This window comes from Pleurodeles waltl, chromosome 6 (genome assembly GCF_031143425.1).
Source record: "Pleurodeles waltl isolate 20211129_DDA chromosome 6, aPleWal1.hap1.20221129, whole genome shotgun sequence".
Classification (NCBI taxonomy): Eukaryota; Metazoa; Chordata; class Amphibia; order Caudata; family Salamandridae; genus Pleurodeles; species Pleurodeles waltl.
Genome location: NC_090445.1, coordinates 83529186 through 83553430, shown reverse-complemented (window position 1 = coordinate 83553430; position 24245 = coordinate 83529186). Strand labels below are relative to the sequence as shown.

At 51.7% G+C, this 24245-nt stretch overlaps 4 non-coding genes across 4 annotated transcripts; all 4 read right to left on the bottom strand.

Annotated features, from left to right (window-relative positions):
* Nucleotides 1-3374: 3374 nt before the first annotated feature.
* TRNAK-CUU (transfer RNA lysine (anticodon CUU)) lies at nt 3375-3447 on the bottom strand. The gene has a single exon. It is a non-coding gene; the product is annotated as a tRNA-Lys (tRNA).
* Nucleotides 3448-4189: 742 nt separating this feature from the next.
* TRNAK-CUU (transfer RNA lysine (anticodon CUU)) lies at nt 4190-4262 on the bottom strand. Its single transcript has one exon. It is a non-coding gene; the product is annotated as a tRNA-Lys (tRNA).
* A 15903-nt stretch (nt 4263-20165) lies between these two features.
* Nucleotides 20166-20238, bottom strand: TRNAK-UUU (transfer RNA lysine (anticodon UUU)). The gene has a single exon. It is a non-coding gene; the product is annotated as a tRNA-Lys (tRNA).
* A 3257-nt stretch (nt 20239-23495) lies between these two features.
* On the bottom strand, nt 23496-23568 carry TRNAK-UUU (transfer RNA lysine (anticodon UUU)). The gene has a single exon. It is a non-coding gene; the product is annotated as a tRNA-Lys (tRNA).
* Nucleotides 23569-24245: the final 677 nt, after the last annotated feature.

Sequence of the window (24245 nt, the reverse complement as noted above, 5' to 3'; positions counted from 1 at the left end):
ATCGTGACCCAAACTGCAGGATGTGTGTGTGTGTAGTTTTAAGCCTCCGCGAAATATCTGAAAAAGGTGAGAGTTAATGTTAAACCCGAAAATGGAGAAGCCTTTAAAAAGCATCACGCCCAACATGGGGCCCGAACCCACAACCCTGAGATTAAGAGTCTCATGCGCTAGCTACTGAGCTAGTGAGACTGCTATGCCTATGTCATTTCACACACCCTCTGTGTGTTCTTTGTGAGGAAGTAGTGTGTGGTTATCCCAGGAGGCCCCTTTGTTTCATTTTCTCTGCTGCTGACTCGACACAGGCACCTTTCTCTTTCTCCATCTCTCGCTCTACCCCAGTCTTATGTCCCCATCAGTCTCTCTGGAGCTCACTCTGGTACATACATGCATCTTTCCTCTCAACCTGTCTCTGGGCATATACTTAAATGTCCAGTAGAGAACAGTGTGAACTCTCCCTGTGTCGCGAGGTGGCAGTCAGCCTCCAGAGCCGTGTTCCGCAGGCTGCCGGAATGGCCGAGCGGTGTAAGGTGCCACATTGAAGAGCAGTATCTTCCCCAGTCCTGTGGTCAAATCCCACTGCTGACATAAAATAGTTTTCATACCTACTTTAATCATAACACCAGCGGGGATGAGACCTTAAACTCCTCTTTTTGAAAGGATGGGGGGGGGACAGGACGGACCGGAGCGGACTCCGAGCTCGCTGTAAGCATGGGCAACTCAGGCTAGGAAAGGGCGCAGGAAAGGCTCGGCCTTGGACCGCTCCCAGCGGCGCCTCTCAGGGCGGGAAGTGCTGCGTTGTGTGGAGTCCTGTGGGAATCGTGCCCCAAACTGCAGGATGTGTGTGTGTGTAGTTTTAAGCCTCAGCGAAATATCTGAAAAAGGTGAGAGTTAATGTTAAATCCGAAAATGGAGAAGCCTTTAAAAAGCATCATGCCCAACATGGGGCCCGAACCCACGACACTGAGATTAAGAGTCTCATGCTCTACCGACTGAGCTTGTCAGGTTGCTGTGCCTATGTCGTTTCACACACCCTCTGTGTGTTCTTTGTGAGGAAGTAGTGTGTGGTTATCCCAGGAGGACCCTTTGTTTCATTTTGTCTGCTGCTGACTCGACACAGGCACCTTTCTCTTTCTCCATCTCTCGCTCTACCCCTGTCTTATATCCCCATCAGTCTCTCTGGAGCTCACTCTGGTACATACATGCATCTGTCCTCTCAACCTGTCTCTGGGCACATACTTAAATGTCCAGTAGAGAAGATTGTAAACTCTCCCTGTGTCGCGAGGTGGCAGTCAGCCTCCAGAGGCGTGTTCCGGAGACTGCCGGAATGGCTGAGTGGTGTAAGGTGCCACCTTCAAGAGCAGTATCTTCCCCAGTCATGTGATCAAATCCCGCTGCTGACATAAAGTAGTTTTCATACCTACTTTAATCATAACACCAGCGGGAATGAGACTTTAAACTCCTCTTTTTGAAAGGATGGGGGGGGGGGACAGGACGGAGCGGAGCGGACTCCGAGCTCGCTGTAAGCACGGGCGGCTCAGGCTAGGAAAGGGCGCAGGAAAGGCTCGGCATAGGACCGCTCCTAGCTGTGCCTCCCAGGGCGGGAAGTGCTGCGTTGTGTGGAGTCCTGTGGGAATCGTGAGGCAAACTGCAGGATGTGTGTGTGTGTGTAGTTTTAAGCCTCAGCAAAATATCTGAAAAAGGTGAGAGTTAATGTTAAACCCGAAAATGGAGAAGCCTTTAAAAAGCATCACGCCCAACATGGGGCTTGAACCCACGACCCTGAGATTAAGAGTCTCATGCACTAGCGACTGAGCTAGTGAGGCTGCTGTGTCTATGTCATTTCACACACCCTCTGTGTGTTCTTTGTGAGGAAGTAGTGTGTGGTTATCCCAGGAGGCCCCTTTGTTTCATTTTCTCTGCTGCTGACTCGACACAGGCACCTTTCTCTTTCTCCATCTCTCGCTCTACCCCAGTCTTATGTCCCCATCAGTCTCTCTGGAGCTCACTCTGGTACATACATGCATCTTTCCTCTCAACCTGTCTCTGTGCATATACTTAAATGTCCAGTAGAGAACAGTGTGAACTCTCCCTGTGTCGCGAGGTGGCAGTCAGCCTCCAGAGCCGTGTTCCGCGGGCTGCCGGAATGGCCGAGCGGTGTAAGGTGCCACATTGAAGAGCAGTATCTTCCCCAGTCCCGTGGTCAAATCCCACTGCTGACATAAAATAGTTTTCATACCTACTTTAATCATAACACCAGCGGGGATGAGACCTTAAACTCCTTTTTTTGAAAGGATGGGGGGGACAGGACGGAGCGGACTCCGAGCTCACTGTAAGCATGGGCGGCTCAGGCTAGGAAAGGGCGCAGGAAAGGCTCGGCCTAGGACCACTCCCAGCAGCGCCACCCAGGGCAGAAAGTGCTGCGTTGTGTGGAGTCCTGTGGGAATCGTGAGGCAAACTGCAGGATGTGTGTGTGTGTGTAGTTTTAAGCCTCAGCGAAATATCTGAAAAAGGTGAGCGTTAATGTTCAACCCGAAAATGGAAAAGCCTTTAAAAAGCATCACACCCAACATAGGGCTCGAACCCACGACCCTGAGATTAAGAGTCTCATGCTCTACCGACTGAGCTAGCCGGGCTCCTGTGCCTATGTCATTTCACACACCCTCTGTGTGTTCTTTGTGAGGAAGTAGTGTGTGGTTATTCCAGTAGGCCCCTTTGTTTCATTTTCTCTGCTGCTGACTCGACACAGGCACCTAGCTCTTTCTCCATCTCTCGCTCTACCCCAGTCTTATGTCCCCATCAGTCTCTCTGGAGCTCACTCTGGTACATACATGTATCTGTCCTCTCAACCTGTCTCTGGGCACATACTTAAATGTCCAGTAGAGAACAGTGTGAACTCTCCCTGTTTCGCGAGGTGGCAGTCAGCCTCCAGAGTTGTGTCCGGAGGCTGCCGGAATGGCTGAGCGTTGTAAGGTGCCACATTCAAGAGCAGTATCTTCCTCAGTCCCGTGGCCAAATCCCGCTGCTGACATAAAGTAGTTTTCATAACTACTTTAATCATAACACCAGCGGGGATGAGACTGTAAAACTCCTCTTTTTGAAAGGATGGGGTTGGACAGGACGGACCGGAGCGGACTCCGAGCTCGCTGTAAGCACGGGCGGCTCAGGCTAGGAAAGGGCACAGGAAAGGCTCGGCCTAGGACCGCTCCCAGCGGCGCCTCTCAGGGCGGGAAGTGCTGCGTTGTGTGGAGTCCTGTGGGAATTGTGAGGCAAACTGCAGGATGTGTGTGTGTGTAGTTTTAAGCCTCAGCGCAATATCTGAAAAATGTGAGAGTTAATGTTAAACTCGAAAATGGAGAAGCCTTTAAAAAGCATCACGCCCAACGTGGGGCTCGAACCCACGACCCTGAGATTAAGAGTCTCATGCTCTACCGACTGAGCTAGCCAGGCTGCAGTAACTATGTCATTTCACACACCCTCTGTGTGTTCTTTGTGAGGCAGTAGTGTGTGGTTATCCCAGGAGGCCCCTTTGTTTCATTTTCTCTGCTGCTGACTCGACACAGGCACCTTTCTCTTTCTCCATCTCTCGCTCTACCCCAGTCTTATGTCCCCATTAGTCTTTCTGGAGATCACTCTGGTACATACATGCATCTGTCCTCTCAACCTGTCTCTGGGCACATGCTTTAATGTCCAGTAGAGAACAGTGTGAACTCTCCCTGTTTCGCGAGGTGGCAGCCAGCCTCCAGAGCCGTGTTCCGGAGGCTGCCGGAATGGCCGAGCGGTGTAAAACGCCACATTCAAGAGCAGTATCTTCCCCAGTCCCGTGGTTAAATCCCGCTGCTGACATAAAGTAGTTTTCATACCTACTTTAATCATAACACCAGCGGGGATGAGACCTTAAACTCCTCTTTTTGAAACGATGGGGGGGACAGGACGGACCGGAGCGGACTCTGAGCTTGCTGTAAGCACGGGCGGCTCAGGCTAGGAAAGGGCGCAGGAAAGGCTCGGCCTAGGACCGCTCCCAGCGGCGCCTCTCAGGGCGGGAAGTGCTGCGTTGTGTGGAGTCCTGTGGGAATCGTGAGGCAAACTGCAGGATGTGTGTGTGTGTGTAGTTTTAAGTCTCAGCGAAATATCTGAAAAAGGTGAGAGTTAATGTTAAAGCCGAAGATGGAGAAGCCTTTAAAAAGTATCACGCCCAACGTGGGGCTTGAACCCACGACCCTGAGATTAAGAGTCTCATGCTCTACCGACTGAGCTAGCCGGGCTGCTGTGCCTATGTCATTTCACACACCCTCTGTGTGTTCTTTGTGAGGAAGTAGTGTGTGGTTATCCCAGGAGGCCCCTTTGTTTAATTTTCTCTGCTGCTGACTCGACACAGGCACCTTTCTCTTTCTCCATCGCTCGCTCTACCCCAGTCTTATGTCCCCATCAGTCTCTCTGGAGCTCACTCTGGTACATACATGCATCTGTCCTCTCAACCTGTCTCTGGGCACATACTTAAATGTCCAGTAGAGAACAGTGTGAACTCTCCCTGTGTCGCGAGGTGGCAGTCAGCCTCCAGAGCTGTGTTCCGCAGGCTGCCGTAATGGCCGAGCGGTGTAAGGCGCCACATTCAAGAACAGTATCGTCCCCAGTCCCGTGATCAAATCCTGCTGCTGACATTAAGTAGTTTTCATACCTACTTTAATCATAACACCAGCGGGGATGAGTCTTTAAACTCCTCTTTTTGAAAGGATGGGGGGGACAGGACGGACCGGAGCGGACTCCGAGCTCGCTGTAACAACGGGCGGCTCAGGCTAGGAAAGGTTGCAGGAAAGGCTCAGCCTAGGACCGCTCCCAGCGGCGCCTCCCAGGGCGGGAAGTGCTGCGTTGTGTGGAGTCCTGTGGGAATCGTGAGGCAAACTGCAGGATGTGTGTGTGTGTGTGTAGTTTTAAACCTCAGCGAAATATCTGAAAAAGCTGAGAGTTAATGTTAAACCCGAAAATGGAGAAGCCTTTAAAAAGCATCACACCCAACGTGGGGCTCGAACCCACGACCCTGAGATTAAGAGTCTCATGCTCTACCGACTGATCGAGCCAGGCTGTTGTGTCTATGTCATTTCAAACACTCTCTGTTTTTCTTTGTGAGGAAGTAGTGTGTGGTTATCCCAGGAGGCCCCTTTGTTTCATTTTCTCTGCTGCTGACTCGACACAGGCACCTTTCTCTTTCTCCATCACTCGCTCTACCCCAGTCTTATGTCCCCATCAGTCTCTCTGGAGCTCACTCTGGTACATACATGCATCTGTCCTCTCAACCTGTCTCTGGGCACATACTTAAATGTCCAGTAGAGAACAGTGTGAACTTTCCCTGTTTCGCGAGGTGGCAGTCAGCCTCCAGAGATGTGCACTGAAGGCTGCTGGAATGGCCGAGTGGTGTAAGGCGCCACATTCAAGAGCAGTATCTTCCCCAGTCCTGTGATCAAATCCTGCTGCTGACATAAAGTAGTTTTCATACCTACTTTAATCATAATACCAGCGGGGATGAGACCTTAAACTCCTCTTTTTGAAAGGATGGGGGGGAGGGGGGGACAGGACCGACCGGAGCGGACTCCGAGCTCGCTGTAAGCACAGGCGGCTCAGGCTAGGAAAGGGCGCAGGAAAGGCTCGGACTAGGACCTCTCCCAGCAGCGCCTTCCAGGGCGGGAAGTGCTGCGTTGTGTGGAGTCCTGTGGGAATCGTGAGGCAAACTGCAGGATGTGTGTGTAGTTTTAAGCCTCAGCGAAATATCTGAAAATGGTGAGAGTTAATGTTAAACCCGAAAATGGAGAAGCCTTTAAAAAGCATCATGCCAAACGTGGGGCTCGAACCCACGACCCTGAGATTAAGAGTTTCATGCTCTACCGACTGAGCTAGCAGGGCTGCTGTGCCTATGTCATTTCTCACACCCTCTGTGTGTTCTTTGTGAGGAAGTAGTGTGTGGTTATCCCAGGAGGCCCCTTTGTTTCATTTTCTCTGCTGCTGACTCGACACAGGCACCTTTCTCTTTCTCCATCTCTCGCTCTACCCTAGTGTTATGTCCCCATCAGTCTCTCTGAAGCTCACTCTGGTACATACATGCATCTGTCCTCTCAACCTGTCTCTGGGCACATACTTAAATGTCCAGTAGAGAACAGTGTGAACTTTCCCTGTGTCGCGAGGTGGCAGTCAGCCTCCAGAGCCGTGTTTCGCAGGCTGCTGGAATGGCCGAGCGGTGTAAGGTGCCACATTCAAGAGCAGTATCTTCCCCAGTCCTGTGATCAAATCCCACTGCTGACATAAAGTAGTTTTCATTCCTACTTTAATCATAACACCAGCAGCGATGAGACTTTAAACTCCTCTTTTTGAAAGGATGGGGGGGGACAGGATGGACCGGAGTGGACTCCGAGCTCGCTGTAAGCACGGGTGGCTCAGGCTAGGAAAGGGCGCAGGAAAGGCTCGGCCTAGAACCGCTCCCAGCGGCGCCTCCCAGGGCGGGAAGTGCTGCGTTGTGTGGAGTCCTGTGGGAATCGTGAGGCAAACTGCAGGATGTGTGTGTGTGTGTAGTTTTAAGCCTCAGCGAAATATCTGAAAAAGGTGAGAGTTAATGTTAAAACCGAAAATGGAGAAGCCTTTAAAAAGCATGTCGCCCAACGAGGGGCTTGAACCCACGACCCTGAGATTAAGAGTCTCATCCTCTACCAACTGAGATAGCCGGGCTGCTGTACTTATGTCATTTCACACACCCTCTGTGTGTTCTTTGTCAGGAAGTAGTGTGTGGTTATCCCAGGAGGCCCCTTTGTTTCATTTTCTCTGCTGCTGACTCGACACAGGCACCTTTCTCTTTCCCCATCTCTCGCTCTACCCCAGTCTTATGTCCCCATCAGTCTCTCTGGAGCTCACTCTGGTACATACATGCATCTGTCCTCTCAACCTGTCTCTGGGCACATACTTAAATGTCCAGTAGAGAACAGTGTGAACTCTCCTTGTTTCGCGAGGTGGCAGTCAGCCTCCAGAGCCATGTTCTGGAGGCTGCCGGAATTGCCGAGCGGTGTAAGGCGCCACATTCAAGAGCAGTATTTTCCCCAGTCCTATGATCAAATCCCGCTGCCGACGTAAAGTAGTTTTCATACCTACTTTAATCATAACACCAGCGGGGATGAGACCTTAAACTCCTCTTTTTGAAAGGATGGAGGAGGGACAGGACGGACCGGAGCGGACTCCGAGCTCGCTGTAAGCACGGACGGCTCAGGCTAGGAAAGGGCGCAGGAAAGGCTCGGCCTAGGACCTCTCCCAGGGGCGCCTCCCGGGGCGGGAAGTGCTGCGTTGTGTGGAGTCATGTGGGAATCGTGAGGCAAACTGCAGGATGTGTGTGTGTGTGTAGTTTTAAGCCTCAGCGAAATATCTGAAAAAGGTGAGATTTAATGTTAAACCCGAAAATGGAGAAGCCTTTAAAAGGCATCACGCCCAACGTGGGGCTTGAACCCACGACCCTGAGATTAAGAGTTTTATGCTCTACCGACTGATCTAGCCTGGCTGCTGTGCCTATGTCATTTCACACACCCTCTGTGTGTTCTTTGTGAGGAAGTAGTGTTTTATGCTTTACCAACTGAGCTAGCCGGGCTGCTGTGCTGATGTCATTTCAAACACCCTCTGTGTGTTCTTTGTGAGGAAGTAGTGTGTGCTTATCCCAGGAGGCCCCTTTGTTTCATTTTCTCTGCTGCTGACTCGACACAGGCACCTTTCTCTTTCTCCATCTCTCGCTCTACCCAATCCCGCTGCCGACATAAAGTAGTTTTCATACCTAGTTTAATCATAACACCAGCGGGGATGAGACCGTAAAACTCCTCTTTTTGAAAGGATGGGGGTAGACAGGACGGACCGGAGCGGACTCCGAGCTCGCTGTAAGCACAGGCGGCTCAGGCTAGGAAAGGGCGCAGGAAAGGTTCGGCCTAGGACCGCTCCCAGCGGCGCCTCGCAGGTCGGGAAGTGCTGCGTTGTGTGGAGTCCTGTGGGAATCGTGAGGCAAACTGCAGGATGTGTGTGTGTGTAGTTCTAAGCCTCAGCGAAATATCTGAAAAAGGTGAGAGTTAATGTTGAACCCGAAAATGGAGAAGCCTTTAAAAAGCATCACGCCCAACGTTGGGCTCGAACCCACAACCCTGAGATTAAGAGTCTCATGCTCTACCAACTGAGCAAGCCGGGCTGCTGTGCCTATGTCATTTCACACACCCTCTGTCTGTTCTTTGTGAGGAAGTAGTGTGTGGTTATCCCAGGAGGCCCCTTTGTTTCATTTTCTCTGCTGCTGACTCGACACAGGCACCTTTCTCTTTCTCCATCTCTCGCTCTACCCCAGTCTTATGTCCCCATCAGTCTCTCTGGAGCTCACTCGGGTACATACATGCATCTGTCTTCTCAACCTGTCTCTGGGCACATACTTAAATGTCCAGTAGAGAACAGTGTGAACTCTCCCTGTTTCGGGAGGTGGCAGTCAGCCTCCAGAGCGGTGTTCCGGAGGCTGCCGGAATGGCCGAGCAGTGTAAGGTGCCACATTCAAGTGCAGTATCTTCCCCAGTCCTGTGATCAAATCCCGCTGCCGACAGAAAGTAGTTTTCAAACCTACTTTAATCATAACACCAGCGGGGATGAGACCTTAAACTCCTCTTTTTGAAAGGATGGGGGGGGGGACAGGACGGACCGGAGCGTACTCCGAGCTCGCTGTAAGCATGGGCGGCTCAGGCTGGGAAAGGGCGCAGGAAAGGCTCGGCCTAGGACCGCTCCCAGCGGCGCCTCCCAGGGCGGGAAGTGCTGCGTTGTGTGGAGTCCTGTGGGAATTGTGAGGCAAACTGCAGGATGTGTGTGTGTGTAGTTTTAATCCTTAGCGAAATATCTGAAAAAGGTGAGAGTTAATGTTAAACCCGAACATGGAGAAGCCTTTAAAAAGCATCACGCCGAACTTGGGGTTCGAACCTACGACCCTGAGATTAAGAGTCTCATGCTCTACCGACTGAGCTAGCAGGGCTGCTGTGTCTAAGTCATTTCACACACGCTCGGTGTGTTCTTTGTGAGGAAGTAGTGTGTGGTTATCCCAGGATGACCCTTTGTTTCATTTTCTCTGCTGCTGACTCGACACAGGCACCTTTCTCTTTCTCCATCTCTCGCTCTACCCCAGTCTTATGTCCCCATCAGTCTCTCTGGAGCTCAATCTGGTACATACATGCATCTGTCCTCTCAACCTGTCTCTGGGCACATACTTAAATGTCCAGTAGAGAACAGTGTGAACTCTCCCTGTTTCGCGAGGTGGCAGTCAGCCTCCAGAGACATGTTCCGGAGGCTGCCGGAATTGCCGAGCGGTGTAAGGCGCCATATTCAAGAGCAGTATTTTCCCCAGTCCTATGATCAAATCCCGCTGCCGATGTAAAGTAGTTTTCATACCTACTTTAATCATAACACCAGCGGGGATGAGACCTTAAACTCCTCTTTTTGAAAGGATGGAAGGGGGACAGGACGGACCGGAGCGGACTCCGAGCTCGCTGTAAACACGGGCGGCTCAGGCTAGGAAAGGGCGCAGGAAAGGCTCGGCATAGGACCTCTCCCAGGGGCGCCTCCCAGGGCGGTAAGTGCTGCGTTGTGTGGAGTCGTGTGGGAATCGTGAGGCAAACTGCAGGATGTGTGTGTGTGTGTAGTTTTAAGCCTCAGCAAAATATCTGAAAAAGGTGAGAGTTAATATTAAACCCGAAAATGGAGAAGCCTTTAAAAAGCATCACACCCAACATGGGTCTCGAACCCACGACCCTGAGATTAAGAGTCCCATTCTCGACCGACTGAGCTAGCGGGGCTGCTGTGCCTATGTCATTTCACACACCCTCTGTGTGTTCTTTGTGAGGAAGTAGTGTGTGGTTATCCCAGGAGGCCCATTTGTTTCATTTTCTCTGCTGCTGACTCGACACAGGCACCTTTCTCTTTCTCCATCTCTCGCTCCACCCCAGTCTTATGTCCCCATCAGTCTCTCCGGAGCTCACTCTGGTACATATATGCATCTGTCCTCTCAACCTGTCTCTTGGCACATACTTAATTGTCCAGTAGAGAACAGTGTGAACTCTCCCTGTTTCGCGAGGTGGCAGTCAGCCTCCAAAGCACTGTTTCGGAGGCTGCCGGAATGGCCGAGCGCTGTAAGGTGACACATTGAAGAGAAATATCTTCCCCAGTCCTGTGATCAAATCCCGCTACCGACATAAAGTAGTTTTCATACCTACTTTAATCATAACACCAGCGGTGATGAGACCTTAAACTCTTCTTTTTGTAAGGATGGGGGGGGGAACAGGACGGACTGGAGCGGACTCCGAGCTCGCTGTAAGCACGGGCGGCTCAGGGTAGGAAAGGGCGCAGGAAAGGCTCGGCCTAGGACCGCGCCCAGCGGCGCCTCCCAGGGTGGGAAATGCTGCGTTGTGTGGAGTCCTGTGGGAATCGTGAGGCAAACTGCAGGATGTGTGTGTGTGTAGTTTTAAGCCTCAGCGAAATATCTGAAAAAGGTGAGAGTTAATGTTAAACCCGAAAATGGAGAAGCCTTTAAAAAGCATCACCCCCAACGTGGGGCTCGAACCCACGACCCTGAGATTAAGAGTCTCATGCTCTACCAACTGAGCTAGCCAGGCTGCTATGCCTAGGTCATTTCACACACCCTCTGTGTGTTCTTTCTGAGGAAGTAGTGTGTGGTTATCCCAGGAGGCCCCTTTGTTTCATTTTCTCTGCTGCTGACTCGACACAGGCACCTTTCTCTTTCCCCATTTCTCGCTCTACCCCAGTCTTATGTCCCCATCAGTCTCTCTGGAGCTCACTCTGGTACATACATGCATCTGTCCTCTCAACCTGTCTCTGGGCACATACTTAAATGTCCAGTAGAGAACAGTGTGAACTCTCCCTGTTTCGCGAGGTGGCAGTCAGCCTCCAGAGCCATGTTCCGGAGGCTGCCGGAATTGCCGAGCGGTGTAAGGCGCCACATTCAATAGCAGTATTTTCCCCAGTCCTATGATCAAATCCCGCTGCCGACATAAAGTAGTTTTCATACCTACTTTAATCATAACACCAGCGGGGATGAGACCTTAAACTCCTCTTTTTGAAAGGATGGGGGGGGACAGGACGGACCGGAGCGGACTCCGAGCTCGCTGTAAGCACGGGCGGCTAAGGCTAGGAAAGGGCGCAGGAATGGCTCGGCCTAGGAACGCTCCCAGTGGCGCCTCCCAGGGCGGGAATTGCTGCGTTGTGTGGAGTCCTGTGGGAATCGTGAGGCAAACTGCAGGTTGTGTGTGTGTGTAGTTTTAAGCCTCAGCGAAATATCTGAAAAAGGTGAGAGTTAATGTTAAACCCGAAAATGGAGAAGCTTTTAAAAAGCATCACACCCAACGTGGGGCTCGAACCCACGACCCTGAAATTAAGAGTCTCATGCTCTACCGACTGAGCTAGCCAGGTTGCTGTGCCTATGTCATTTCACACACCCTCTGTGTGTTCTTTGTGAGGAAGTCGTGTGTGGTTATCCCAGGAGGCCCCTTTGTTTCATTTTCTCTGCTGCTGACTCGACACAGGCACCTTTCTCTTTCTCCATCTCTCGCTCTACCCTAGTGTTATGTCCCCATCAGTCTCTCTGGAGCTCACTCTGGTACACACATGCATCTGTCCTCTCAACCTGTCTCTGGGCACATACTTAAATGTCCAGTAGAGAACAGTGTGAACTTTCCCTGTGTCGCGAGGTGGCAGTCAGCCTCCAGAGCCGTGTTTCGCAGGCTGCTGGAATGGCCGAGCGGTGTAAGGTGCCACATTCAAGAGCAGTATCTTCCCCAGTCCTGTGATCAAATCCCACTTCTGACATAAAGTAGTTTTCATTCCTACTTTAATCATAACACCAGCAGCGATGAGACTTTAAACTCCTCTTTTTGAAAGGATGGGGGGGGACAGGATGGACCGGAGTGGACTCCGAGCTCGCTGTAAGCACGGGTGGCTCAGGCTAGGAAAGTGCGCAGGAAAGGCTCGGCCTAGAACCACTCCCAGCGGCGCCTCCCAGGTCGGGAAGTGCTGCGTTGTGTGGAGTCCTGTGGGAATCGTGAGGCAAACTGCAGGATGTGTGTGTGTGTGTAGTTTTAAGCCTCAGCGAAATATCTGAAAAAGGTGAGAGTTAATGTTAAAACCGAAAATGGAGAAGCCTTTAAAAAGCATGTCGCCCAACGAGGGGCTTGAACCCACGACCCTGAGATTAAGAGTCTCATCCTCTACCAACTGACCTAGCCGGGCTGCTGTACTTATGTCATTTCACACACCCTCTGTGTGTTCTTTGTCAGGAAGTAGTGTGAGGTTATCCCAGGAGGCCCCTTTGTTTCATTTTCTCTGCTGCTGACTCGACACAGGCACCTTTCTCTTTCCCCATCTCTCGCTCTACCCCAGTCTTATGTCCCCATCAGTCTCTCTGGAGCTCACTCTGGTACATACATGCATCTGTCCTCTCAACCTGTCTCTGGGCACATACTTAAATGTCCAGTAGAGAACAGTGTGAACTCTCCTTGTTTCGCGAGGTGGCAGTCAGCCTCCAGAGCCATGTTCTGGAGGCTGCCGGAATTGCCGAGCGGTGTAAGGCGCCACATTCAAGAGCAGTATTTTCCCCAGTCCTGTGATCAAATCCCGCTGCCGACGTAAAGTAGTTTTCATACCTACTTTAATCATAACACCAGCGGGGATGAGACCTTAAACTCCTCTTTTTGAAAGGATGGAGGGGGGACAGGACGGACCGGAGCGGACTCCGAGCTCGCTGTAAGCACGGGCGGCTCAGGCTAGGAAAGGGCGCAGGAAAGGCTCGGCCTAGGACCTCTCCCAGGGGCGCCTCCCGGGGCGGGAAGTGCTGCGTTGTGTGGAGTCATGTGGGAATCGTGAGGCAAACTGCAGGATGTGTGTGTGTGTGTAGTTTTAAGCCTCAGCAAAATATCTGAAAAAGGTGAGATTTAATGTTAAACCCGAAATTGGAGAAGCCTTTAAAAGGCATCACGCCCAACGTGGGGCTTGAACCCACGACCCTGAGATTAAGAGTTTTATGCTCTACCGACTGATCTAGCCTGGCTGCTGTGCCTATTTCATTTCACACACCCTCTGTGTGTTCTTTGTGAGGAAGTAGTGTTTTATGCTTTACCAACTGAGCTAGCCGGGCTGCTGTGCTGATGTCATTTCAAACACCCTCTGTGTGTTCTTTGTGAGGAAGTAGTGTGTGCTTATCCCAGGAGGCCCCTTTGTTTCATTTTCTCTGCTGCTGACTCGACACAGGCACCTTTCTCTTTCTCCATCTCTCGCTCTACCCAATCCCGCTGCCGACATAAAGTAGTTTTCATACCTAGTTTAGTCATAACACCAGCGGGGATGAGACCGTAAAACTCCTCTTTTTGAAAGGATGGGGGTAGACAGGACGGACCGGAGCGGACTCCGAGCTCGCTGTAAGCACAGGCGGCTCAGGCTAGGAAAGGGCGCAGGAAAGGTTCGGCCTAGGACCGCTCCCAGCGGCGCCTCGCAGGTCGGGAAGTGCTGCGTTGTGTGGAGTCCTGTGGGAATCGTGAGGCAAACTGCAGGATGTGTGTGTGTGTAGTTCTAAGCCTCAGCGAAATATCTGAAAAAGGTGAGAGTTAATGTTAAACCCGAAAATGGAGAAGCCTTTAAAAAGCATCACGCCCAACGTTGGGCTCGAACCCACAACCCTGAGATTAAGAGTCTCATGCTCTACCAACTGAGCAAGCCGGGCTGCTGTGCCTATGTCATTTCACACACCCTCTGTGTGTTCTTTGTGAGGAAGTAGTGTGTGGTTATCCCAGGAGGCCCCTTTGTTTCATTTTCTCTGCTGCTGACTCGACACAGGCACCTTTCTCTTTCTCCATCTCTCGCTCTACCCCAGTCTTATGTCCCCATCAGTCTCTCTGGAGCTCACTCGGGTACATACATGCATCTGTCTTCTCAACCTGTCTCTGGGCACATACTTAAATGTCCAGTAGAGAACAGTGTGAACTCTCCCTGTTTCGGGAGGTGGCAGTCAGCCTCCAGAGCGGTGTTCCGGAGGCTGCCGGAATGGCCGAGCAGTGTAAGGTGCCACATTAAAATGCAGTATCTTCCCCAGTCCTGTGATCAAATCCCGCTGCCGACAGAAAGTAGTTTTCAAACCTACTTTAATCATAACACCAGCGGGGATGAGACCTTAAACTCCTCTTTTTGAAAGGATGGGGGGGGGGACAGGACGGACCGGAGCGTACTCCGAGCTCGCTGTAAGCATGGGCGGCTCAGGCTGGGAAAGGGCGCAGGAAAGGCTCGGCCTAGGACCGCTCCCAGCGGCGCCTCCCAGGGCGGGAAGTGCTGCGTTGTGTGGAGTCCTGTGGGAATTGTGAGGCAAACTGCAGGATGTGTGTGTGTGTAGTTTTAATCCTTAGCGAAATATCTGAAAAAGGTGAGAGTTAATGTTAAACCCGAAAATGGAGAAGCCTTTAAAAAGCATCACGCCGAACTTGGGGTTCGAACCTACGACCCTGAGATTAAGAGTCTCATGCTCTACCGACTGAGCGAGCAGGGCTGCTGTGTCTAAGTCATTTCACACACGCTCGGTGTGTTCTTTGTGAGGAAGTAGTGTGTGGTTATCCCAGGAGGACCCTTTGTTTCATTTTCTCTGCTGCTGACTCGACACAGGCACCTTTCTCTTTCTCCATCTCTCGCTCTACCCCAGTCTTATGTCCCCATCAGTCTCTCTGGAGCTCAATCTGGTACATACATGCATCTGTCCTCTCAACCTGTCTCTTGGCACATACTTAATTGTACAGTAGAGAACAGTGTGAACTCTCCCTGTTTCGCGAGGTGGCAGTCAGCCTCCAAAGCACTGTTTCGGAGGCTGCCGGAATGGCCGAGCGCTGTAAGGTGACACATTGAAGAGAAATATCTTCCCCAGTCCTGTGATCAAATCCCGCTACCGACATAAAGTAGTTTTCATACCTACTTTAATCATAACACCAGCGGTGATGAGACCTTAAACTCTTCTTTTTGTAAGGATGGGGGGGGGAACAGGACGGACTGGAGCGGACTCCGAGCTCGCTGTAAGCACGGGCGGCTCAGGGTAGGAAAGGGCGCAGGAAAGGCTCGGCCTAGGACCGCGCCCAGCGGCGCCTCCCAGGGCGGGAAATGCTGCGTTGTGTGGAGTCCTGTGGGAATCGTGAGGCAAACTGCAGGATGTGTGTGTGTGTAGTTTTAAGCCTCAGCGAAATATCTGAAAAAGGTGAGAGTTAATGTTAAACCCGAAAATGGAGAAGCCTTTAAAAAGCATCACCCCCAACGTGGGGCTCGAACCCACGACCCTGTGATTAAGAGTCTCATGCTCTACCGACTGAGCTAGCCAGGCTGCCATGGCTAGGTCATTTCACACACCCTCTGTGTGTTCTTTGTGAGGAAGTAGTGTGTGGTTATCCCAGGAGGCCCCTTTGTTTCATTTTCTCTGCTGCTGACTCGACACAGGCACCTTTCTCTTTCCCCATTTCTCGCTCTACCCCAGTCTTATGTCCCCATCAGTCTCTCTGGAGCTCACTCTGGTACACACATGCATCTGTCCTCTCAACCTGTCTCTGGGCACATACTTAAATGTCCAGTAGAGAACAGTGTGAACTCTCCCTGTTTCGCGAGGTGGCAGTCAGCCTCCAGAGCCATGTTCCGGAGGCTGCCGGAATTGCCGAGCGGTGTAAGGCGCCACATTCAATAGCAGTATTTTCCCCAGTCCTATGATCAAATCCCGCTGCCGACATAAAGTAGTTTTCATACCTACTTTAATCATAACACCAGCGGGGATGAGACCTTAAACTCCTCTTTTTGAAAGGATGGGGGGGACAGGACGGACCGGAGCAGACTCCGAGCTCGCTGTAAGCACGGGCGGCTAAGGCTAGGAAAGGGCGCAGGAATGGCTCGGCCTAGGAACGCTCCCAGTGGCGCCTCCCAGGGCGGGAATTGCTGCGTTGTGTGGAGTCCTGTGGGAATCGTGAGGCAAACTGCAGGATGTGTGTGTGTGTAGTTTTAAGCCTCAGCGAAATATCTGAAAAAGGTGAGAGTTAATGTTAAACCCGAAAATGGAGAAGCTTTTAAAAAGCATCACACCCAACGTGGGGCTCGAACCCACGACCCTGAAATTAAGAGTCTCATGCTCTACCGACTGAGCTAGCCGGGTTGCTGTGCCTATGTCATTTCACACACCCTCTGTGTGTTCTTTGTGAGGAAGTCGTGTGTGGTTATCCCAGGAGGCCCCTTTGTTTCATTTTCTCTGCTGCTGACTCGACACAGGCACCTTTCTCTTTCTCCATCTCTCGCTCTACCCTAGTGTTATGTCCCCATCAGTCTCTCTGGAGCTCACTCTGGTACATACATGCATCTGTCCTCTCAACCTGTCTCTGGGCACATACTTAAATGTCCAGTAGAGAACAGTGTGAACTTTCCCTGTGTCGCGAGGTGGCAGTCAGCCTCCAGAGCCGTGTTTCGCAGGCTGCTGGAATGGCCGAGCGGTGTAAGGTGCCACATTCAAGAGCAGTATCTTCCCCAGTCCTGTGATCAAATCCCACTGCTGACATAAAGTAGTTTTCATTCCTACTTTAATCATAACACCAGCAGCGATGAGACTTTAAACTCCTCTTTTTGAAAGGATGGGGGGGGACAGGATGGACCGGAGTGGACTCCGAGCTCGCTGTAAGCACGGGTGGCTCAGGCTAGGAAAGGGCGCAGGAAAGGCTCGGCCTAGAACCGCTTCCAGCGGCGCCTCCCAGGGCGGGAAGTGCTGCGTTGTGTGGAGTCCTGTGGGAATCGTGAGGCAAACTGCAGGATGTGTGTGTGTGTGTAGTTTTAAGCCTCAGCGAAATATCTGAAAAAGGTGAGAGTTAATGTTAAAACCGAAAATGGAGAAGCCTTTAAAAAGCATGACGCCCAACGAGGGGCTTGAACCCACGACCCTGAGATTAAGAGTCTCATCCTCTACCAACTGAGCTAGCCGGGCTGCTGTACTTATGTCATTTCACACACCCTCTGTGTGTTCTTTGTCAGGAAGTAGTGTGTGGTTATCCCAGGAGGCCCCTTTGTTTCATTTTCTCTGCTGCTGACTCGACACAGGCACCTTTCTCTTTCCCCATCTCTCGCTCTACCCCAGTCTTATGTCCCCATCAGTCTCTCTGGAGCTCACTCTGCTACATACATGCATCTGTCCTCTCAACCTGTCTCTGGGCACATACTTAAATGTCCAGTAGAGAACAGTGTGAACTCTCCTTGTTTCGCGAGGTGGCAGTCAGCCTCCAGAGCCATGTTCTGGAGGCTGCCGGAATTGCCGAGCGGTGTAAGGCGCCACATTCAAGAGCAGTATTTTCCCCAGTCCTATGATCAAATCCCGCTGCCGACGTAAAGTAGTTTTCATACCTACTTTAATCATAACACCAGCGGGGATGAGACCTTAAACTCCTCTTTTTGAAAGGATGGAGGGGGGACAGGACGGACCGGAGCGGACTCCGAGCTCGCTGTAAGCACGGGCGGCTCAGGCTAGGAAAGGGCGCAGGAAAGGCTCGGCCTAGGACCTCTCCCAGGGGCGCCTCCCGGGGCGGGAAGTCCTGCGTTGTGTGGAGTCATGTGGGAATCGTGAGGCAAACTGCAGGATGTGTGTGTGTGTGTAGTTTTAAGCCTCAGCGAAATATCTGAAAAAGGTGAGATTTAATGTTAAACCCGAAAATGGAGAAGCCTTTAAAAGGCATCACGCCCAACGTGGGGCTCGAACCCTCGACCTTGAGATTAAGAGTCTCATGCTCTACCGACTGAGTTAGCCAGCCTGCTGTGCTTATGTCATTTTACACACCCTCTGTGTGTTCTTTGTGAGAAAGTAGTGTGTGGTTATCCCAGGAGGCCCCTTTGTTTCATTTTCTCTGCTGCTGACTCGACACAGGCACCTTTCTCTTTCTCCATCTCTCGCTCTACCCCAGTCTTATGTCCACATCAGTCTTTCGGGAGCTCACTCAGGTACATACATGCATCTGTCCTTTCAAGCTGTCTCTGGGCACATGCTTAAATGTCCAGTAGAGAACAGTGTGAACTCTCCCTGTTTCGCGAGGTGGCAGTCAGCCTCCAGAGCCGTGTTCCGGAGGCTGCCGGAATGGCCGAGCGGTGTAAGGCGCCACATTCAAGAGCAATATCTTCCCCAGTCCTGTGGTCAAATCCCGCTGCTGACATAAAGTAGTTTTCATACCTACTTTAATCATAACACCAGCGGGGATGAGACTTTAAACTCCTCTTTTTGAAAGGATGGGGGGTGGACAGGACGGACCGGAGCGGACTCCGAGCTCGCTGTAAGCACGGGCGGCTCAGGCTAGGAAAGGGCGCAGGAAAGGCTCGGCCTAGGACCGCTCCCAGCGGAGCCACCCAGGGCGGGAAGTGCTGCGTTGTGTGGAGTCCTGTGGGAATCGTGAAGCAAACTGCAGGATGTGTGTGTGTGTAGTTTTAAGCCTCAGCAAAATATCTGAAAAAGGTGAGAGTTAATGTTCAACCCGAAAATGGAGAAGCCTTTAAAAAGCATCACGCCCAACGTGGGGCTCGATCCCACAACCCTGAGATTAAGAGTCTCATGCTCTACCAACTGAGCTAGCCGGGATGCTGTGCCTCTGTCATTTCACACACCCTCTGTGTGTTCTTTACGAGGAAGTAGTTTGTGGTTATCCCAGGAGGCCCCTTTGTTTCATTTTCTCTGCTGCTGACTCAACACAGGCACCTTTCTCTTTCTCCATCTCTCGCTCTACCCCAGTCTTATGTCCCCATCAGTCTCTCTGGAGCTCACTCTGGTACATACATGCATCTGTCCTCTCAACCTGTCTCTGGGCACATACTTAAATGTCCAGTAGAGAACAGTGTGAACTCTCCCTGTGTCGCGAGGTGGCAGTCAGCCTCCAGAGCCATGTTCTGCAGGTCGGCGGAATGGCCGAGCGGTGTAAGGCACCACATTCAAGAGCAGTATCTTCCCCAGTCCTGTGATCAAATCCTGCTGCTGACATAAAGTAGTTTTCATACCTACTTTAATCATAACACCAGCGGGGATGAGACTCTAATCTCCTCTTTTTGAAAGGATGGGTGGGGACAGGACGGACCGGAGCGGACTCCGAGCTCGCTGTAAGCACGGGCGGCTCAGGCTAGGAAAGGGCGCAGGAAAGGCTCGCATAGGACCGCTCCCAGCGGCGGCTCCCAGGGCGGGAAGTGCTGAGTTGTGTGGAGTCCTGTGGGAATCGTGAGGCAAACTGCAGGATGTGTGTGTGTAGTTTTAAGCCTCAGCAAAATATCTGAAAAAGGTGAGAGTTTATGTTAAACCCGAAAATGGAGAAGCCTTTAAAAAGCATCACACCCAACGTGGGGCTCAAACCCACAACCCTGAAATTAAGAGTCTCATGCTCTACCGACTGAGCTAGGCGGGCTGCTTTGCCTATATTATTTCACACACCCTCTGTGTGTTCTTTGTGAGGAAGTAGTGTGTGGTTATCCCAGGAGGCCCCTTTGTTTCATTTTCTCTGCTGCTGACTCGACCCAGGCACCTTTCTATTTCTCCATCTCTCGCTCTATCCCAGTCTTATGTCCCCATCAGTCTCTCTGGAGCTCACTTTGGTACATACATGCATATGTCCTCTCAACCTGACTCTGGGCACATACTTAAATGTCCAGTAGAGAACAGTGTGAACTCTCCCTGTTTCGCGAGGTGGCAGTCAGCCTCCAGGGCCACATTCAAGAGCAGTATCTTCCCCAGTCCTGTGATCAAATACCGCTGCCAACATAAAGTAGTTTTCATACCTACTTTAATCATAACACCAGCGGGGATGAGACCTTAAAATCCTCTTTTTGAAAGGATGGGGGGGACAGGACGGAGCGCAGTGGACTCCGAGCTCGCTGTAAGCACGGGCGGCTCAGGCTAGGAAAGGGCGCAGGAAAGGCTTGGCCTAGGACCGCTCCCAGCGGCGCCTTCCAGGGCGGGAAGTGCTGCGTTGTGTGGAGTCCTGTGGGAATCGTGAGGCAAACTGCAGGATGTGTGTGTGTGTGTAGTTTTAAGCCTCAGTGAAATATCTGAAAAAGGTGAGAGTTAATTTTAAACCCGAAAATGGAGAAGCCTTTAAAAAGCATCACGCCCAACGTGGGGCTCGAACCCACGACCCTGAGATTAAAAGTCTCATGCTCTACCGACTGAGCTAGCCGGGCTGCTGTGCCTATGTCATTTCACACACCCTCTGTGTGTTGCTTGTGAGGAAGTAGTGTGTGGTTATCCCAGGAGGCCCCTTTGTTTCATTTTCTCTGCTGCTGACTCGACATAGGCACCTTTCTCTTTCTCCATCTCTCGCTCTATCCCCATCAGTCTCTCTGGAGCTCACTCTGGTACATACATGCATCTGTCCTCTCAACCTGTCTCTGGGCACATACTTAAATGTCCAGTAGAGAACAGTGTGAACTCTCCCTGTGTCGCGAGGTGGCAGACAGCCTCCAGAGCCGTGTTCCGCAGGCTGCCGGAATGGCCGAGCAGTGTAAGGCGCCACATTGCTTAAATGTCCAGTAGAGAACAGTGTGAACTCTCCCTGTTTCGCGAGGTGGCAGTCAGCCTCCAGAGCCGTGTTCCGGAGGCTGCCGGAATGGCCGAGTGGTGTAAGGCGCCACATTCAAGAGCAATATCTTCCCCAGTCCTGTGGTCAAATCCCGTTGCTGACATAAAGTAGTTTTCATACCTACTTTAATCATAACACCAGCGGGGATGAGACTTTAAACTCCTCTTTTTGAAAGGATGGGGGGGGGGACAGGACGGACCGGAGCGGACTCCGAGCTCGCTGTAAGCACGGGCGGCTCAGGCTAGGAAAGGGCGCAGGAAAGGCTCGGCCTAGGACCGCTCCCAGCGGCGCCACCCAGGGCGGGAAGTGCTGCGTTGTGTGGAGTCCTGTGGGAATCGTGAAGCAAACTGCAGGATGTGTGTGTGTGTGTGTAGTTTTAAGCCTCAGCGAAATATCTGAAAAAGGTGAGAGTTTATGTTAAACCTGAAAATGGAGAAGCCTTTGAAAAGCATCACACCCAACGTGGGGCTCGAACCCACGACCCTGAGATTAAGAGTCTCATGCTCTACCGACTGAGCTAGGCGGGCTGCTGTGCCTATATCATTTCACACACCCTCTGTGTGTTCTTTGTGAGGAAGTAGTGTGTGGTTATCCCAGGAGGCCCCTTTGTTTCATTTTCTCTGCTGCTGACTCGACCCAGGCACCTTTCTCTTTCTCCGTCTCTCGCTCTACCCCAGTCTTATGTCCCCATCAGTCTCTCTGGAGCTCACTCTGGTACATACATGCATCTGTCCTCTCAACCTGTCTCTGGGCACATACTTAAATGTCCAGTAGAGAACAGTGTGAACTCTCCCTGTGTCGCGAGGTGGCAGTCAGCCTCCAGAGCCGTGTTCCGCAGGCTGCCGGAATGGCCGAGCGGTGTAAGGCGCCACATTCAAGAGCAGTATCTTCACCAGTCCCGTGGTCAAATCCCGATGCTGACATAAAGTAGTTTTAATTCCTACTTTAATCATAACACCAGCGGGGATGAGACTTTAAACTCCTCTTTTTGAAAGGATGGGGGGTGGACAGGACGGACCGGAGCGGACTCCGACCTCGCTGTAAGCACGGGCGGCTCAGGCTAGGAAAGGGCGCAGGAAAGGCTCGGCCTAGGACCGCTCCCAGCGGCGCCACCCAGGGCGGGAAGTGCTGCGTTGTGTGGAGTCCTGTGGGAATCGTGAAGCAAACTGCAGGATGTGTGTGTGTGTAGTTTTAAGCCTCAGCAAAATATCTGAAAAAGGTGAGAGTTAATGTTCAACCCAAAAATGGAGAAGCCTTTAAAAAGCATCACGCCCAACGTGGGGCTCGATCCCACAACCCTGAGATTAAGAGTCTCAAGCTCTACCAACTGAGCTAGCCAGGATGCTGTGCCTCTGTCATTTCACACACCCTCTGTGTGTTCTTTACGAGGAAGTAGTTTGTGGTTATCCCAGGAGGCCCCTTTGTTTCATTTTCTCTGCTGCTGACTCGACACAGGCACCTTTCTCTTTCTCCATCTCTCGCTCTACCCCAGTCTTATGTCCCCATCAGTCTCTCTGGAGCTCACTCTGGTACATACATGCATCTGTCCTCTCAACCTGTCTCTGGGCACATACTTAAATGTCCAGTAGAGAACAGTGTGAACTCTCCCTGTGTCGCGAGGTGGCAGTCAGCCTCCAGAGCCATGTTCTGCAGGTCGCCGGAATGGCTGAGCGGTGTAAGGCACCACATTCAAGAGCAGTATCTTCCCCAGTCCTGTGATCAAATCCTGCTGCTGACATAAAGTAGTTTTCATACCTACTTTAATCATAACACCAGCGGGGATGAGACTTTAATCTCCTCTTTTTGAAAGGATGGGTGGGGACAGGACGGACCGGAGCGGACTCCGAGCTCGCTGTAAGCACGGGCGGCTCAGGCTAGGAAAGGGCGCAGGAAAGGCTCGCATAGGACCGCTCCCAGCGGCGTCTCCCAGGGCGGGAAGTGCTGAGTTGTGTGGAGTCCTGTGGGAATCGTGAGGCAAACTGCAGGATGTGTGTGTGTGTGTGTAGTTTTAAGCCTCAGCAAAATATCTGAAAAAGGTGAGAGTTTATGTTAAACCCGAAAATGGAGAAGCCTTTAAAAAGCATCACACCCAACGTGGGGCTCAAACCCACAACCCTGAAATTAAGAGTCTCATGCTCTACCGACTGAGCTAGGCGGGCTGCTTTGCCTATATTATTTCACACACCCTCTGTGTGTTCTTTGTGAGGAAGTAGTGTGTGGTTATCCCAGGAGGCCCCTTTGTTTCATTTTCTCTGCTGCTGACTCGACCCAGGCACCTTTCTATTTCTCCATCTCTCGCTCTATCCCAGTCTTATGTCCCCATCAGTCTCTCTGGAGCTCACTTTGGTACATACATGCATATGTCCTCTCAACCTGACTCTGGGCACATACTTAAATGTCCAGTAGAGAACAGTGTGAACTCTCCCTGTTTCGCGAGGTGGCAGTCAGCCTCCAGGGCCACATTCAAGAGCAGTATCTTCCCCAGTCCTGTGATCAAATACCGCTGCCAACATAAAGTAGTTTTCATACCTACTTTAATCATAACACCAGCGGGGATGAGACCTTAAAATCCTCTTTTTGAAAGGATGGGGGGGGACAGGACGGAGCGCAGTGGACTCCGAGCTCGCTGTAAGCACGGGCGGCTCAGGCTAGGAAAGGGCGCAGGAAAGGCTTGGCCTAGGACCGCTCCCAGCGGCGCCTTCCAGGGCGGGAAGTGCTGCGTTGTGTGGAGTCCTGTGGGAATCGTGAGGCAAACTGCAGGATGTGTGTGTGTGTGTAGTTTTAAGCCTCAGTGAAATATCTGAAAAAGGTGAGAGTTAATGTTAAACCCGAAAATGGAGAAGCCTTTAAAAAGCATCACGCCCAACGTGGGGCTCGAACCCACGACCCTGAGATTAAAAGTCTCATGCTCTACCGACTGAGCTAGCCGGGCTGCTGTGCCTATGTCATTTCAAACACCCTCTGTGTGTTCTTTGTGAGGAAGTAGTGTGTGGTTATCCCAGGAGGCCCCTTTGTTTCCTTTTCTCTGCTGCTGACTCGACACAGGCACCTTTTTCTTTCTCCATCTCTCGCTCTACCCCAGTCTTATGTCCACATCAGTCTTTCGGGAGCTCACTCTTGTACATACATGCATCTGTCCTTTCAACCTGTCTCTGGGCACATGCTTAAATGTCCAGTAGAGAACAGTGTGAACTCTCAATGTTTCGCGAGGTGGCAGTCAGCCTCCAGAGCCGTGTTCCGGAGGCTGCCAGAATGGCCGAGCGGTGTAAGGCGCCACATTCAAGAGCAGTATCTTCCCCAGTCCTGTGGTCAAATCCCACTGCTGACTTAAAGTAGTTTTCATATCTACTTTAATCATAACACCAGCAGGGATGAGACCTTAAACTCCTCTTTTTGAAAGGATGGGGGGGACAGGACAGACCGGAGCGTACTCCGAGCTCGCTGTAAGCACGGGCGGCTCAGGCTAGGAAAGGGCGCAGGAAAGGCTCGGCCTAGGACCGCTCCCAGCGGCGCCTACCAGGGCGGGAAGTGCTGCGTTGTGTGGAGTCCTGTGGGAATCGTGAGGCAAACTGCAGGATGTGTGTGTGTGTAGTTTTAAGCCTCAGCGAA